Genomic DNA, 16,478 nt, shown 5'->3' with positions numbered 1-16,478 from the left:
TAAGAGAGAATGTCTTTCATGCACAGGTAAGGATACTACTAACTCTCAATTGCAATGAGGTCTACAAAGATTCATATGTGATTTGAGCCACAATTATAAGCCTAAGCCTATCTAAAAGCAGCACAGATGAAATTATAACTCTGATAATGTTATCAGAGCCTGTCCGAGGAATGGCTACATATCACAGGTAGAATGGATGAGAAGAGCACATATCATATCTTTGCAGTCTGTCTTACTTACTGAAACACAGCTTTTTTTTTTTTTTTAACCCATCCTATTACTCCAAGTATCCACATCCCATAAAACATCAGGTCTGCTTCCACTCAGCAGTTTTTACTGCTGTTAAAATGCTAATTGTTAATTTATTTATCTGTCCAAAAGCTCTCCCAGAGCCTGAGTTTTTCTTCATTGAATCAACTTGTCCTGGGGATACAGCTAAACCTGCCTTTGATCAGTGTTTAATCCTTCTAGATGTTCAGGGGTCTGTAGTTTAGTGTCTATGAGAAAGTAATTAGGAAGGATGGAAAAAGGCAGAATTATACCTCCTGCTAGCATGAGAAGTGAAATCAGAATTCTCTGCCCTCTCTTCTGTCTTCACAGACAAGGGATCACGCTACAGAATGTAAAAATCAGAAGAGTGGTGATAGTTTTAATTAAACGAAGAGGTGTGGATTGAGATTGAATAGATTTTACCGTACTATGACAGAGAAGCTTTCAGAAGCAGAACTCTACTGTGGAGGAAAAATAAGGAAAATACACTCTTCTGTCCTTAAACAGTTACAGGCAACCTTGTTCTAATATACATTCTTCAATAACTATAAGGAAATAATACCTGGAAACCAAAAAATTATATGACTGGGCAGAAAATAAAATGGGCAGAGAGAAAGAAATAAAATATCATTTTCAGTAATTAGGAGATAAACCACAAGGAAGGGAGGGTAAAATGCTAACATAAGTGGGAAAAAATGAGGCAAGACATTAAGAAAGAAAAATCTAATATGAATATCAGAAAAAGTTCCACGGTGGACAATCACAGAAACACATAAAATACTGATAGAAATCCAAAGATGCACAATGATTGTACAAAATTGAACCCAAAGAATGTTCCATAGAAATAAATGAAGCAGAGGAACCCAAACTCATCTCTAGTTCTAATTTTCTGGATGTACCTAATGGGATGTTCCTAGTAAGCACAGTATTACTCAGCAATATTGAAACAATATTGACAACAGCTCAAGAATGGCTGAAAGTGACAATTAGTCTTGTTCAGTTCCAGAATCTTGGTGACAATGTTAGAAGGGAAAGAAATGTTTCAGTGGTATTTCAATGATCACACACTACCATTTCCCTCCTCTGATGGACAAAGTGATCATCCAGGCATTGGACATAAGAGAAAGCATGCCATAGATCCATTTCATGCTGTTTCTGTAACAGGACGTGCATTCAGATCGCCCCTCCTTTTCTAACTTCTCCCCTACATCTGCTCATCTCCAGTGCCTGCCTTCATCTTTTCTTGCTCTGAGGTCTTCTGCACTTGTCATCTGGTGCTTTCGCTTCTTGAAAGAAGACAATTTTCAAACCATGGGTGGATTTAGAAGCCTCCTTTTCGTTTGTGTTGATAATCTCACTGCCTGCCCAATGTAACTGGGGCTGTCATAATCCTCCACAGAGATTTTTTTTCTGAAACTACAATGTCCTTAATAGCTCATGCTATCACATTGGCTTAGAAACCTTTTTTGTTCATGCTTCTCCAACCAACATTAGTAAAAGTTCTTGAGTACTCACTCCCAACACATGTGTATTTATTCATAATATGCTGAAGAATTGATGCTTTTGAACTGTGGTGTTGGAGAAGACTCTTGAGAGTCCCTTCGACTGCAAGGAGATCCATCCAGTCCATTCTGAAGGAGATCAGCCCTGGGTGTTCTTTGGAAGGAATGATGCTAAAGCTGAAACTCCAGTACTTTGGCCACCTCCTGCGAAGAGTTGACTCATTGGAAAAGACTCTGATGCTGGGAGGGATTGGGGGCGGGAGGAGAAGGGGATGACTGAGGATGAGATGGCTGGATGGTATCACTGACTTGATGGATGTGAGTCTGAGTGAACTCCGGGAGTTGGTGATGGACAGGGAGGCCTGGCGTGCTGCGATTAACAGGATGGCAAAGAGTCGGAGACGACTGAGCGACTGAACTGAACTGAACTGATGCAAACATGTACTACGATACTCATCCATTAAATATATTTAAAACATACTATAACAGAAATTTAAAATATAGGATAAAAGTAAACATAAATAGATTTTTAAAGCTTTCATTATATCCCATAATATATGTACCTCTCTTTGGATCAGTTGCTCTACACACTGAATTCTCCTCAGCTTAACAGAATGACATAATTCTTTCTTTCTTGTTATGGGTAGATAGGATTGTTTCTTCCCCAAAAAGATATGTACAAATCTTAATCTAGTATTTCAGAATGTGACTTTATTTGGAAATATGGTAACTGCAGATGCTATCAGTTAAGATGAAGTCATACTGAAATAGGATGGGCCCATGATCCAATACAAACAATGTCTTCATAAGAAGAACACAAGACATTTAGACACACAAGAGGAAAATGTCAAGTGGCAACAAAAATTGAAGTGCCATATCTGTTAGCCAAGGAATGCCAAGGATTATTAGCCAAACACAAGAAGCTGGGATGAGGCAAAGATGGACCATCCCCTGAGCCTTGAGAGGGAACACAGTTGCTGACACGTTGATTTTGAGCTTTCCGCCTCCAGAGCGATGACAATAAATTTCAATTGTTTTAGGCCACCTAGCTTGCGGTACTGATACTCTGTTATGGCATTCCTAGGAAATGATTATACTTCTTGATACAAAAAAACTTCCTGATTCCATCCAATAAATGAATATTAAGAAAACATCACCCAAGTTTGTAACTCCTTATTCCTATAATTCAATAACTGAAGAAAGACAGAGATTGACAGAGGGAAAGAGAGATATTATGTGATGATCAGCACAACAAAATAAAGTTATCTGTGGACTCCTGGGTGGTCTGCACCCATATAGCTTCACCAAGTATGAACCTGTTAAAATACTTTCGTAAGTAGATGACAAAGAGCTGCTGTTTTAAACAAACTCCTACCACTGATCAGTTCAGTTCAGTTCAGTAGCTCAGTCGTCTCCGACTCTTTGTGACCCCATTAATCGCAGCACGCCAGGCCTCCCTGTCCATCACCAACTCCCGGAGTTCACTCAAACTCATGTCCATTGAGTCGGTGATGCCATCCAGCCATCTCATCCTCTGTCGTCCCCTTTTCCTCCTGCCCTCAATCCCTCCCAGCATCAGAGTCTTTTCCAATGAGTCAACTCTTCGCAGGAGGTGGCCAAAGTACTGGAGTTTCAGCTTTAGCATCATTCCTTCCAAAGAACACCCAGGGCTGATCTCCTTTAGAATGGACTGGTCGGACCACTGATCAGTATAGCCTTTTTCCCGCCTTTTTCCCTCCGTCCACAATTTAGCAACTACAGGGTCAGTCGATGCCCTTCTCAGCCAGAGACCCCCAAACAGAGTCAGTTTTGCTTGGCTGAACTTCCTAGTGGCTGTTTAATATTTTAATATTACCCAGACCAATCCAACTAACAGAGATCTGGTTTCTTACTTGGCAAAAAAAAAAAAAAAGAAAGAAAAAGAAAATCTCCAGAGCTAACACCCATGAGGGGGATAATAATGGAATATCTGTTCAATCCGTATTTTTCCCTTTTGCATCTCTACCCAATGTTCATGTTGAGTCAAGGACAAGATGCATTTGCAGGATATTGGCGGCAAGGGATGCTTGCAAGGTAATCCTGTGATGTAATTAATATAACATTTTCCTAGAGGTCTCAGTCTCGTTCCTGTCTTTAGGAATAAACAGAATGGAAGATATAAAGAAATAAGAACCATACTTTCCACCTTGCTGTGGTCTGAAAGTGGGTATCCTCCCCAAATTTCTGTGATGAAATCTGAATGTCCAGCATGCTGGCGTTAGGGGATGGGACCTTTCGGAGGTCATGAGAGTGAAGCCCTGGTAAATGGGATCAGTGCTCTTATAAAGAAGCTCCCACACCTCATTCATCACATGAGGACACAGCAAGAAGGCACCATTCACGGACCAGAAAGCAGGTCCTCATCCAACACTGAATCTGCCAACAGTGCCATCCTGTACATCCCAGTCTCCAGACACGTGAGAAATAAATTTCTGCTGTTTATAAGCTACCCATCTACAGTATTTTCTTACAGCAGCCACAACAGGCTAAGACACACCTGATGTGAGAGTTGCTCTCCTTAGCACTGAAGTTAGATTTATGCCTTAGAAAGCAATGGATTCAGCCTAATTAATTTTGATGTCTATGATTTCAGAGTGCTATTTGCATGTGATATCATCTAGAAACGTATTTCTTATTTAACCATCTCCCCCAAGGGCTGTATCTTGTTCTTCTTACTTTCTAGTAACAAATAACAGCTCATATGAAGAAATAAAACTTTGTGTAGCATTGAAATGTCCTAAATAAATTGTTTTCTAAGGCATAACGTCTTTCTATTTCAGCTCGCTATGGATGGGCTAACACAATGGACAGAGCTAACAAGAATATATTTGTGTTTGACTCCATATACTCTTTTCTACATTACAGGATAATAAGGCCAGGAATATGATTAACCTGGTTAGTAATGAAAACTATATAACTTTTACCTATTTTGGAGAAAAATCTGGTAATATCTCCAGTAATACTACCCTCCACTTTATACTTTGGTATACTTTCGTAGTTGAATTTTGTCCAATTATTAGTATCTTTGTTTATAGCCTATTGTATTTTGATTTATTTCTCACTTTACGTCTGGTGACCTTTGGAAGGGGTAGTGATTTCCCTTTCTTTGCCCTCATACCACACTTCCGGAAAGGCTCCTTTAATCTTCTAAATAGTTTCTCCACAGAGACCCATTTTCTTTTTGCTAACAGAACGGAGCATTGCTCCTACATTTAAAATAATATATAGTATACTTTGCACACTTCAGAACTTGAAAGGAATGATTCCCAAACACCTATCAAAGTGTGCTTGATGAAAAGACTAATAACCATGTTGCTGTGAGGTGTTGTAAGCTTTCCCTATTTTTACCAGGCATATTTTAATCCTTAATGCACTGAATGGTGCCATTACAATAATTCTGGCTATTTCCCATCATGTTTAGACAACTGGAATCCACAGCACATTATGCGATAAGAGGAGTGCAAAGAGGGAAATTAGTCCATTAAGATTACCTAGGAATTCCAACACAACCCACGGGCTGCCAGGTTTCAAAGGGCAACTGAGCTGTGGTGTGTGCGTGGACAGAGCGTGCATGCGTGCATGCTCAGTCACTCAGTCACGTCTGACTCTTTGTGACCCCATGGACAGGCTCCTCTATCCATGGGATTCTCCGGGCAAGAATACCAGAGTGGGTTGCCATTTCCTCCTCCAGGAGATCCTCCCAACCCAAGGATCAAACCTGTGTCTCTTGCATTGGCAGGTGAATTCTTTACAGCTGATCCACCTGAGAAGACCCTGGATACAGCACAGGCATGTAAGAAGCAGGCATCTTGGCAAAAGATTGGAACACTTCCCTTGTGTTGAAGAGGAGAAAGCCCTGGTAATTGCACACAGTCAGTGCATAACCTTAATAATTTTTCTCTGTCTCCTGCTCATTTGTTTCTTTCCTATAAGACAATCTTTTGATTTTGTTTTTAGTTAGCTTCCCCCTGGTCCTTACACCATCTTACAAGGAATCAAATCTTTCTGGAACATTTGCAGTGCATCCAAAATAAAGGATAAGAGAGATTTGCAGACCCTATCCTCAAAATTATTAAAAAAAAAAAAAAAACACCTCTTATTAGCACTCAGTATCTGCTCAAAAAGTTGTTTATACAAATGTGTACAGCAATAGCCATAGCTTTTTTAGGGGAACACCATGCTGCTACTGCTAAGTCGTTTCAGTCGTGTCCGACTCTGTGCAACCCCATAGACGGCAGCCCACTAGGCTCCCCCATCCCTGGGATGAGTCTAAAAGTTTCTAGAGAATTCATTATAAGCCCTAAGGATCAGTCTTAACTACAAAAACTTTAGGATATAGCATCCCAAGTCCTTCAAATGTAATGGACAGCTGGATGGGCACGTATCTAACTGTTAAGGTTGGCTACATCATATCCTTTGGTATATGAGGTAAAGAGAGGGTAAGACAGAAAAATGAAATGCTACCATCCCCCATCAAGCCTTCAAATGACTGAAGTCCTAGCCAGTGTCTTGTGTACAACATCATGAGGGACCCTGAGCCAAAACAGCTCAACTAAGCCACTCTTGGATTCCTAACCCACAGCAATGGAATGAGATAATAAATGTTTACTGTTTTAGGCTTTTAAGTTTGGAGGTAAGTTGTTACAAAGCAATAGATAGCTATTACACCCGATAAAATCAGAATGAGCTCAAAAAAAAAGAGATAAGTCTAAAACATAATCAAATAGCTGAAAAGCCATCTGAAAGTGGTGGAGTAGGGTAGTTAAATTCACATGCTCTGAGGCAGAGACTTACAGATTCAATTCCCAGCTCTGTCCTTTTACTGATATGAGATCTGGGGGCAACTTCATCTTTTTGAGACTCAGTTTCCTTATGAGAAAGGGATAATAACAATACCTGTGCATCAGGAACAACACACAAGATCATTTCTAAGCCCAGGGACATCATAAGTATTTGATAAATAATGGCTTTTATCATTAGAAAAGTAAAAGAACTCTAAAAGCCAAATCAAGGTTATTTATCCAACTCAACTACTTTCTGGAAGTCGAAGACTGGCCCCCCACCTATCCCTTCCCAAGTGACCCTTCTTAAGGAGACAGCTCTTAATAAGGGTCAGTGAAAAAAGGCTCACCCTATCTGGAGACTAAAAAGGCTGTCAAGTTTAATGAAGCCAATAATGGGGAAAACCGGAACCTGTTCATCAACCACCGTCGCCAGTGTGGTGCTGTGGTCTAGCTCTTCCCAAACCCCTGGTCCCGAAGTGTTAATGGAAGGCGCAGAGAGGAGTCAAACAAGATGCTATCTCGCAGACCTGATGAGACCGCAATTTGCAGACAACTGGGGCTTATCTCTGATGATGAACTAGGTGTCAGGGCCGAGAGGAAAGCGAGAAAGCAGCCCCCTGGAGACCTTGCAGAGCTGGCCGCAGGGGATGTGAAAGACACCCTCTAAGTTCTGGGCAGATTAAATGAGTTTTCCAGATAAGATCACGGTGCTAAAGAAAAGCCATTAAAAACAGCCAAGCAAACAAATAACCTTGTATTAAAAATGTACATATATGTGTGTGTATACATATACATATGTCTGAATTTCTGCCAAAGCATCTATCATTGCCTTTAAAAATTCTTTATAGGTGAGTATATTAATGGGGGAAGAACTACATAAAAGCAGCATCTGTCTTTAAATATAAAAATTCAGAGCACTGTTGACTGCTATGAAACAAGTGTCCAATGTCAAGAGTAAAGGGCATGGAAAGGGTGTGATAATAAAGAATCAAAAGGGGGTGTCAAATGAGAAAGTTTCAACAAGGATGACTGTGTTGACCTCGGAGGGAATATCCAGTCTAGAGTGTCTTGTTTTTCACAACCTACCTATGGGCCCAAGACAACAGAATCAATGGATGCCAAATACTCTAGAAGAGATTTCCACTAGCTAAGCATCCCAGCTCTTAGAGATGCTCTGCAGCCATACAAAAATCTCTAGAGGAGCAGAGAACAATTTAGGCTCAACACACAGAGGTCATTTGCAGGGCAGAATTACATAATACAATTTTGCACAGTCTGGTGATTATTTCACATCAGAACTCGCCACTTTTTTAGGTTAAAAAAATAAAAGGATATTGCTTTTGAAGTTTCCATAGACTTAGAGGGCTTCCCAGGCAGCGCTAGTGGTAAGGAATCTGTCTGCCAACGCAGGAGATGCAAGAGACGCGAGTTAGATACCTGGGTTGGGAAGATCCCCTGGAGGAGGAAATGGCAACCCGCTCCACTATTCTTGCCTGAAAAATTTCATGGACAGAGGAGCCTGGTGAGCTACAGTCCATGGGGCTGAAGAGTAGGACACAACTAAGCAACTGACCCCCCCACACACACACACACGAGATTTAGAACACTATCCCAGTTGAACTGACCAAAAATTTCAATAACATTCCATTTTGACCCTATGTTATTCCTCAAGATGACATCTCATCTTAACTGAGATCCATCTTAGAGGTCCTTGAATGTAACTTCCCTCACTCGAGGGCAATGAAAAAGCTGGAGGCAAGTGAGGTCAAGCCACTGGGTTTCATGGGGTTACAAGCAAGTTTATTAATCTATCTTTTATAACCAGTGGGATCTTTAAAATAATCAGGTAAATGTGAGGAAACTGTTAGGTGAAATGGGATAACAGAAATGGTGGGGGGAAGATTTTTAAAGCCAGACAAAAAACACCTCATCACTGATGTTCGAGCCCTCATTCTGCCCCTAGTATATTGCTTTGACAAAGTCATTTACTTTCTAGTACCCTCAGGTCCTTATCTTCAAAATGTGACTCTGGCCTAGATAACCCTAAGAGTCCTCCCATCTGTAAAATGTCAGGAGACAAGTGCTTGCTCGCCTCATTTAACTTGCTGTTTGTCAACAAGTTTCAAAATGTACCTTGGTTATAGAACCCCCAAGAGCTAGAAAAATGTCTTTGAGAACCAAGTAGCTAGGATTTTGAAAACATATGGTGAAAAAAAAAAAAATTTGTATAGTTGTTTGCATAGCAGTTTGGGTAGTTATTCTTCACGAGGAATTACAACAACAAAAATAATAACAATGTTTGGCATTTATTTAAGCCCTTACAAAGGCCAGGCTTAAAAGCACTTTGCATATAGTAGCTCTTAAGTCCTCACTATCCATGGTGTAAAAATATATTATCCCCATTTTACAGGTGAGACAACAGGCACAGAGACTGTAAGGAACTCGTCCAAGGTTACACAGCTGACAAGTGGCAGAACCATCTGACATTTGCCTCCAAAACCCAAGAAGCACTGCAGTGCTCCCAGCAGGTGTGAGAAGGATGAGTAGGGTCTGTGGCATGTTCCTGTGGGTGTTTGTCTGTGAAGCAAAAGATGCTTCAGGACAGGAGCCTCATGCACTCATCTGCCTTTAGCTCGAGCGAAGGCCTCAAAGTGTTAAATAACTGTTGAATGAATGGTGTTAACAGGTTACTTTTCAAATATGCTCACCAATAGAGTGAAGTGAAAGTGTCAATCACTCAGTCACATCCAACTCTTTGCAACCCGATAGACTATAGCCTTCTAGGCTCCCCTATCTGTGAGATTCTCCAGGCGAGAATACTGGGGTGGGCTGTCATTTCCTTCTCCAGGGGATCTTCCTGACCTAGGGATGGAATCTGGGTCTCCTGAATTGCAGGAAGATTCTTTTGCTATCTGAGCCACCAGGAACTCACCAACATAACCGGGTCCAAAAAAGGTGATGGGCAAAGATGAAAGGCTCTCCTCAGATAACAAGCTCTTAGACTAAGTGGCTCTTTTCTTCACAGGTCGAAACACAAAGCTGGGGCAGACTGGCAAATGTGTGTTCAAGAAACTGACACTCATCATGCCGCTGAATGAACTGGCCCCTAATGGGACCAGGAGACGTGCAACTCTCCTCTCTAGGCGTTTGTATCCCACAGCCCCGATTTCTACCACTAAGTGCAGACTACGCCATGCTCCTTCCATTGTACTGCAGTCCTCAGCTGGTGAGGCTCCCCTGCCTATATAGTTTTTGAGCAAGTGTTTTAAAAGGGATTACCTGAGATGATAATTGTCTAAATACTTTGTAAGGCCTAAAGCATGAAGCGAACATAAAGAGATGATGGTGCTGTTGTTGCCGCTGACGCTACCACTGCCGTGGTTACCACCACCACCACTAAGTACTTCGTATGATTACTACTGAAGCATAAATCCCACAGTGTCGAGACTGACGTTTCCCCTGGACAGCTTCACCTTGAACAGTTTATAGAAGGGGCTGGCGAGCCAAACCCAGCCCTCCCTGTGTTTGTAAATAAAGCTACACTGAATGCGTCATGCCCATTCATTTACATCCAGTCTGGGGCTGCTTTCCAACTATAAGGACAGAACTGAAGAGTGGTAACAGATCCCTCACATCTGAAAAGCCAGTAATATTTACTGTCTGACCTTTTACAGGAAAGCGTTGCCAACCCCTGGCCTAAGTTGATCATGCCTGAGCAACCTTTACCTTATGCTTTAGTATGACACCTCAAAACCAGAAATGATTCCATGAGAAGTGTGCAGTGTTGTAGAGGATAAAGGGCACGAGGCAGAAGGAAGACACGTCCATCCTGCCATTAGCTTGAACACTGCAGTTGTGCCCAGTGGACTCTCCAGACCTCCTCTTTGGTACAAGGGAGCAACATTGGCTGGAGAGTACTTTAGAGCAGAATACTAGGAGATCCAGCAAGTCCCTTCTGGTTCCAATAATCTCCATGATCTTTACTTTCTTTCTAATGACACTATTAGATGAGATAGCCAGAACGTTGGCCTTCTGTCAGCTGAAAAGACTTTTCAAAGATGATCTACATAAGGGCTGAACTAAAAAGTCCTTCATGAATCATTACACCACTCATATAAGGCATCTCCTATTGCCCCAGGCTTGAACAGACTGAGTAGTACAGTGAGAGGGTTCGGGCTTTGGAGCTATGGATCCCTGCACCACCACTCTACAAGCTGTGTGTCCTTGGGCACGTTACTTAACCTTCCTGGTCCTCAGTTTCCTAAGGATGATGATATCTATCTTCAAAAGATTCTTTTAGGGATCACAGACACTGAAATATACATGAAGCATGTGAATGTGGCATATGACAAGGGCTGGATATACAGTAATTGCTACCATCATTACTACAACCCACGGGATGTGAGAGGTTGGACTCAAATACAAAGGAATCTCAGAGAAGGAGAGAGACATGCATGGCAGGCTGCCATTTGAAATGCTGGATTGTCAGAAAAACAAGGATATGTTTTGTTGCTTCCGTTCAGTAAACACTTCTGCAGGAAAAGAGCTCAGATCTAGAAAGCTGGGGAACTAAATATTGATCCACTCATTTCCAGAATACCCTTATTAGAACTGGATCCTCTCGCCTACTTCTCACTTCTCACTGCATCTCACCTTCCCTCCTCCTACCTTCAGTCCCCAATTCCATCCCTCCTACATACACATGCAGCCAAGTCTGAGACTGTGAATGAGGAGTTACACAGCTTTTCCCCACGTGTGTGCATGCACACACACACACACACACACACACGGGGGATTGATCCCATATTGTCTTCCAAAAGCCTGAATGATTTGCTGGAACCCTGCCTGAGAGAATCAGTTGCTGTCTGTCACATGCAAGGGACGATGTGTAAAGGTTGGATTTGCAGCTAATAGAAAAATCTATTTCTTTCAGTTTCACTTCTGTCACACAACCACCACTGGGTTCCCTCCAGGAACTTCCTCCTCCTTTGGCAATAACCACCCAGATGACAGAGCTCAAGCAGCAATATGAGGTGCCGAGGTTGAGCGCTGCCCTGTTAGTTTTATGACCACTGGTTCAGAATGGCCTTGCAGTGTCCACAGTCCGCCTTAATGAAGATGGGTCAGGCAGCTGCCAGTGAAATCAGATTTCTCCTCTTTCTTCCTTTTCATCTGGAAGTCCATCAAACTTTTATCTTCACAGCAGAACGGCTGTGGGACTGACACTCGGCCACAGTCAATCCCCACAGATGATTGACAATCACGGTTGTTTCTGGGAAAGTGAGCTGAGAATTTGCTTTGCTGCAAAAATGGCAAGAAGAAAAGGAGGGGGCTGCTTTTCTGCCCTTTTTCTCCAAGCAATAACATGCAACAAAACTATATAGCACATTTAACGTAATATAAAAGAAATGGAAATCCTCTGGAAAGCCAGAAGTATCATATATGGAAGCCGCTCTTGTAATTATGTCCTTATGTGTAGTAATAGCAGTTTATTTGTTAGACCAAAGGCAAGAGAAGATTTCCTAGATAAAACAGGACAGGTGTGTGGCCCCACTCTCAGCTAAGACCTAATCTTTATAAGCTTTATAAGACCTGTTCTTTATAATCCTTGTGCTGCCAAACTTCGAATCTGCATATTTCTGTTAAGATCTGGCTCTCAGCTGAGTTGTGATTTTGTGGTAGATAGCAAATAGGGCAAGAATTCTCCCATCCCCACATGCCCACACTTCTGCGATGGGACTTGGCTACTTCTCACTTTGGAGGTGGACTCTAGCTCCCCAACCAGTTGAATCTGGCTCTGAGAACTGCTTTAACCAATTGAATGCCGTAAAAGCATTATTGTGTGATGTCAAAGTTCTTAAAAGTTTCTTGTTCCTGTGGTTATCATTGTCTTAAAATGCAGCCCTGAGACCACTGTGTGAAGAAGCCTGGGCTAGCCAAGTAGAGGGTGAGAGGCAGCATGGATCCGAGATGGCCACACCACCTGCGGTTCCCCCAAACTAGCAGCCAGAACCAACTACCAGACATGTCAATGAGACCATCGGAGACCATCAACCCCCATCCCTCTGTCAGACAGCTACAGCCACAAGAGGGACACCACGTGAGGCCTTCAGGACTACCCAGCTAGATTCGACTTTTAATTGCTGACCCACAGAATCACCAGCAAGCACATGGCTGGTTTAAACATAGTCGTTTTAAAAGTCTCCAAGTAGTATGTTATAGCAGAAGTTCTAACAGAAACATGCTTCACCCACAGAGTCTTCTTTGAAGGCCAGTAGAAAGCACCTTGTGTAATGAGTGAAACAAATCCAAAGCCTTGCTCCAGCACTTGCTAACTCTTGACCCTGAACGGGTTCACTTAACTGTTGAGTCTTGGGTCTATCCTTGAGTGCCTTCAAGGATAAAATGTTGATAGTTTAAACTGCTAAGCAGATCATTTGAGATAAGACATGTAAGCACACTTAAACAGAGGCCTTGGCACACACTCTTTTGATGTTCATAACTTCCTACCTCATTATAGTTATTTGAGTGAATAAATGCTGCTAGAAGTTCATTGATCTTTGTATCACTTGTAACATACAGCCCAGGTCTCATACATAGTTGATAGTCAATGCACACACATTGACTCAGTACTTGGATAGCCCCTAAGATACAGCTTGGCTTCATGCTACCATATTTTCTGGGAATTCTGCAAGTGATGATAAGAACAGAATTGTGGGGAAACAGATTGCACTAACCTTGGTTAAGTCCCTGTACCTCTTGGATCCTCCATTTAAATATCTTTATCTTTTAAAAGGGGAAAATTGACCATGATCTTCAAGATTTCTTGCAGCTCTAAAATCCATTTATCATACTCGGAACACTGGTTAGCATTTACTGACCACTTAATGTGCCAGATTCCATGCTCAGTTCTTTGGGTAGATAGAAAATGTTAATCATAACAACCTTAAGTCTTAAGTCTAGGGCAAATTCATCCTGCCTGTGGTAGAGTTGAGTAGTTATGGTAGAAGCAGAGACAGTATATCCCCAAAAAACAAAGATGTTTACTCTCTGGCCCCTTTCAGGAAAAGTTTGATGATCTCTGGTCTAGCATAATGGGCTTCCCAAGTGGATTAGTGGAAAGGATCTGCCTGCCAATGCAGGAGATGAAGGAGAGACAGGTTCAATATTTGGGTCGGGAGGATCCTCTGTAGGAGGAAACTGCAACTCACTATAGTATTCTTGCCTACAAAATCCCAAGGACAGAGGAGCCAGGCTGGCTACAGTCCATAGGATTGCAAAAACTCAGACATGACTGAGCATGAATGCACACACGGAATAATCTGCTGAGAGAGTGATCAGTCACACCCAGTGTGATCAGTGACACTCAGAGTCTACGTTCTTCCACCAGGCTCTGTGCTGCCCATTTATTATCTCACTCATTTAATCACTCACTCATCACACCTGATCTTTCAAACAGCAGCTCACAGGCAAGGATATGCCGGGGAAAAATATTCAAGACCTCTGCAAGAGCAGCTGAGGAAATGTCAACCGTGGTCTCTGCGTGTGCATCTAGTTAAGAAAACGCCCATCTGGCCTCCCATAGCTAGAGGCCATGGAGTCACTCGCCCCACTAATTGAAAAATAAAGAGTGAAAAGATTTGCTTTCAACACAAACTTGAATGACTAAAATTACATCTTCATTATCTGAAGTGAGAGCTTGTGACTTGTCAACCTCCACCTGTTCTGGCATTGGGAAGAAACACCATAGAAATTTGCCTCTGGCTGGTCATCTCTTGACTGGCTAGCTACAACCCATTTTTAGAAAACCTGATGATTATAAAAATCTACCTGTTAATACAAATGCACCAGAGGTTTGTCACACATAATACAAAATTACCTGGTGCTTCAGGAACAATGTGTTCAGCACAGAGAAATATGGAGCTTAAGTAAAAATCTATTACAATGAACAGAAATTAATGCAAATATCTCTGAGCTGATCAACAACACTGACTTGGGAGATGTAATGCATTTCCAAAGAGGAGTGATCATTAAATGGCCGTATTTGCAGAAACAAGTCTCTTCTACAAAGAGGAATGACATAGAACATAGAACAGTACTTTGAAAGTTGTGAAGCAGTTTATAAATGAGAGGGATTATACTTATTTCTACCTTTTTCATTGTTTTTGATCCTGACCACTAGTAATGTGAAATGATTCTTTGCCCTACTCCTCAAGCTGTGGGTTGTTACATAGTCACACCTGTGCAAATTCTGATTCCTACTTGGAAATATTCCTCCTTTCAATGTCTCTATCCTGTGTGTGTGTTAGTCACTCAGCCGTGTCCGACTCTTTGCGACCCCATGGACTGTAGCCCACCAGGCTCCTTTGTCCATAGGATTTTCCAGGCAGGAATACTGGAGTGGGTTCCCATTCCCTTCTCCAGGGGATCTTCCTGACCTAGGGATCGAAACCAGGTTTCCTGCATGGCAGGCGGATTCTTTACCGGGGAAGCTCTTGTCTCTATCCTCAGGTCAGTTTAGTCACTCAGTTCTGTGTGACTCTCTGCGACCCCATGGACTGCAGCACGCCAGGCTTCTCTGTCTGTCACCAACTCCCATAGCTTGCTCAAACTTATGTCCATCGAGTCGGTGATGCCATCCAACTATCTCCTCTTCAGTCGTCCCCTTCTCCTCCTGCCTTCAATCTTTCTCAGCATCAGAATTTTTTCCAGTGAGTCAGTTCTTCACATCAGGTAGCCAAAATACTGGAGTTTAGCTTTGGCATCAGTCCTTCCAGGGAATATTCAGGACTGATTTCCTTTAGGATTGACTGGTTTGATCTCCTTGCAGTCCAAGGGACTCTCAAGAGTCTTCTCCAACACCACAGTTCAAAAGCATCAATTATTCAGTACTCAACTTTCTTTATCTCTATCCTGGTGGTGGTGGTGGTTTAGTCGATAAATCAGGTCCGACTCTTGTGACCCCATGGACTGTAGCCCGCCAGGCTCCTCTGTCCATGGGATTCTCCAGGCAAGAATACTGGAGGGGGTTGCCATTTCCTTCTCCATATCTCTATCCTACCTGGGTCCTTATTACCTTTATTTTGATGATGGCAACAGTGTGCTAATTAGTCCTTCCAAATTCAGTCTCTTGTCATACCAATTTACCCTACATGGCACTACCAGAGTAAACTAATTTTATTTTTAAGCTAATCATTTATTCATCAAGTGCAGCATGATCGTCTGTTGGTTACACTCCAGCCATTGTTCTTGGAGCAAAAACAGATGTGATTTCTGACTAAGGTTGGCAGATTAAAAAACCATGGGATACCCAGTTAAATTTGGGTTACAGAAAAATAACCAAAAATATGTAGTATAAATATGTCCTAAATATTGCATGGGACATATTGATACTTCAAAATTTTAAAAAGATGGTCATTTATGTAAATATCAAGTTTAATTGGACATCTTGCATTTTGTTTTCTTAATCTCATGACCCTATCTGACCCCAGTGGAATGCTCAATCCATCTGGGGAAATAGCTATTGATCAAATAATCTTACAACTAAATGAGAAGCAGCAACAAGAGGAGAGTTCCAGAAGGTTATGAGAACCTTTATTTGGGGAATTTGAATTTCCCAAGGAAGTGGAATTAGGCCAAGATTTAATGAAGTTTGTGTTAGGAAATATAGTCAGAGATAAGCAGGGTGAAGGCTAGGGGTTAGTTTTTGTTCTCGTTACAGAGGGAATGGTGTGATCTGATTGGACTTCACCCTGTAGGCTGGGGGAAGCTTATGGGAGAATGGTGTGATCAGACTGGTACGTGAGATGGATGGGGTATGGATAGAAGGGACAACCAGAGGCTTAGTAAGGTCTGATATTTTCTTGGGTTCCAAAATCACTGT

General features: G+C 42.0%; 1 protein-coding gene across 1 annotated transcript in view; it reads right to left on the bottom strand.

The window, feature by feature from the left end:
• The window catches only part of LOC129622140 (neurexin-3-beta), a 612,931-nt gene that overhangs the window by 580,619 nt on the left and 15,834 nt on the right, over positions 1–16,478 (bottom strand). The window lies entirely within an intron of this gene.

This window comes from Bubalus kerabau, chromosome 10 (genome assembly GCF_029407905.1).
Source record: "Bubalus kerabau isolate K-KA32 ecotype Philippines breed swamp buffalo chromosome 10, PCC_UOA_SB_1v2, whole genome shotgun sequence".
NCBI classification, from domain to species: Eukaryota; Metazoa; Chordata; class Mammalia; order Artiodactyla; family Bovidae; genus Bubalus; species Bubalus kerabau.
Note: the sequence above shows the minus strand (reverse complement) of the source record. Positions and strands in the feature narration are given on the sequence as shown.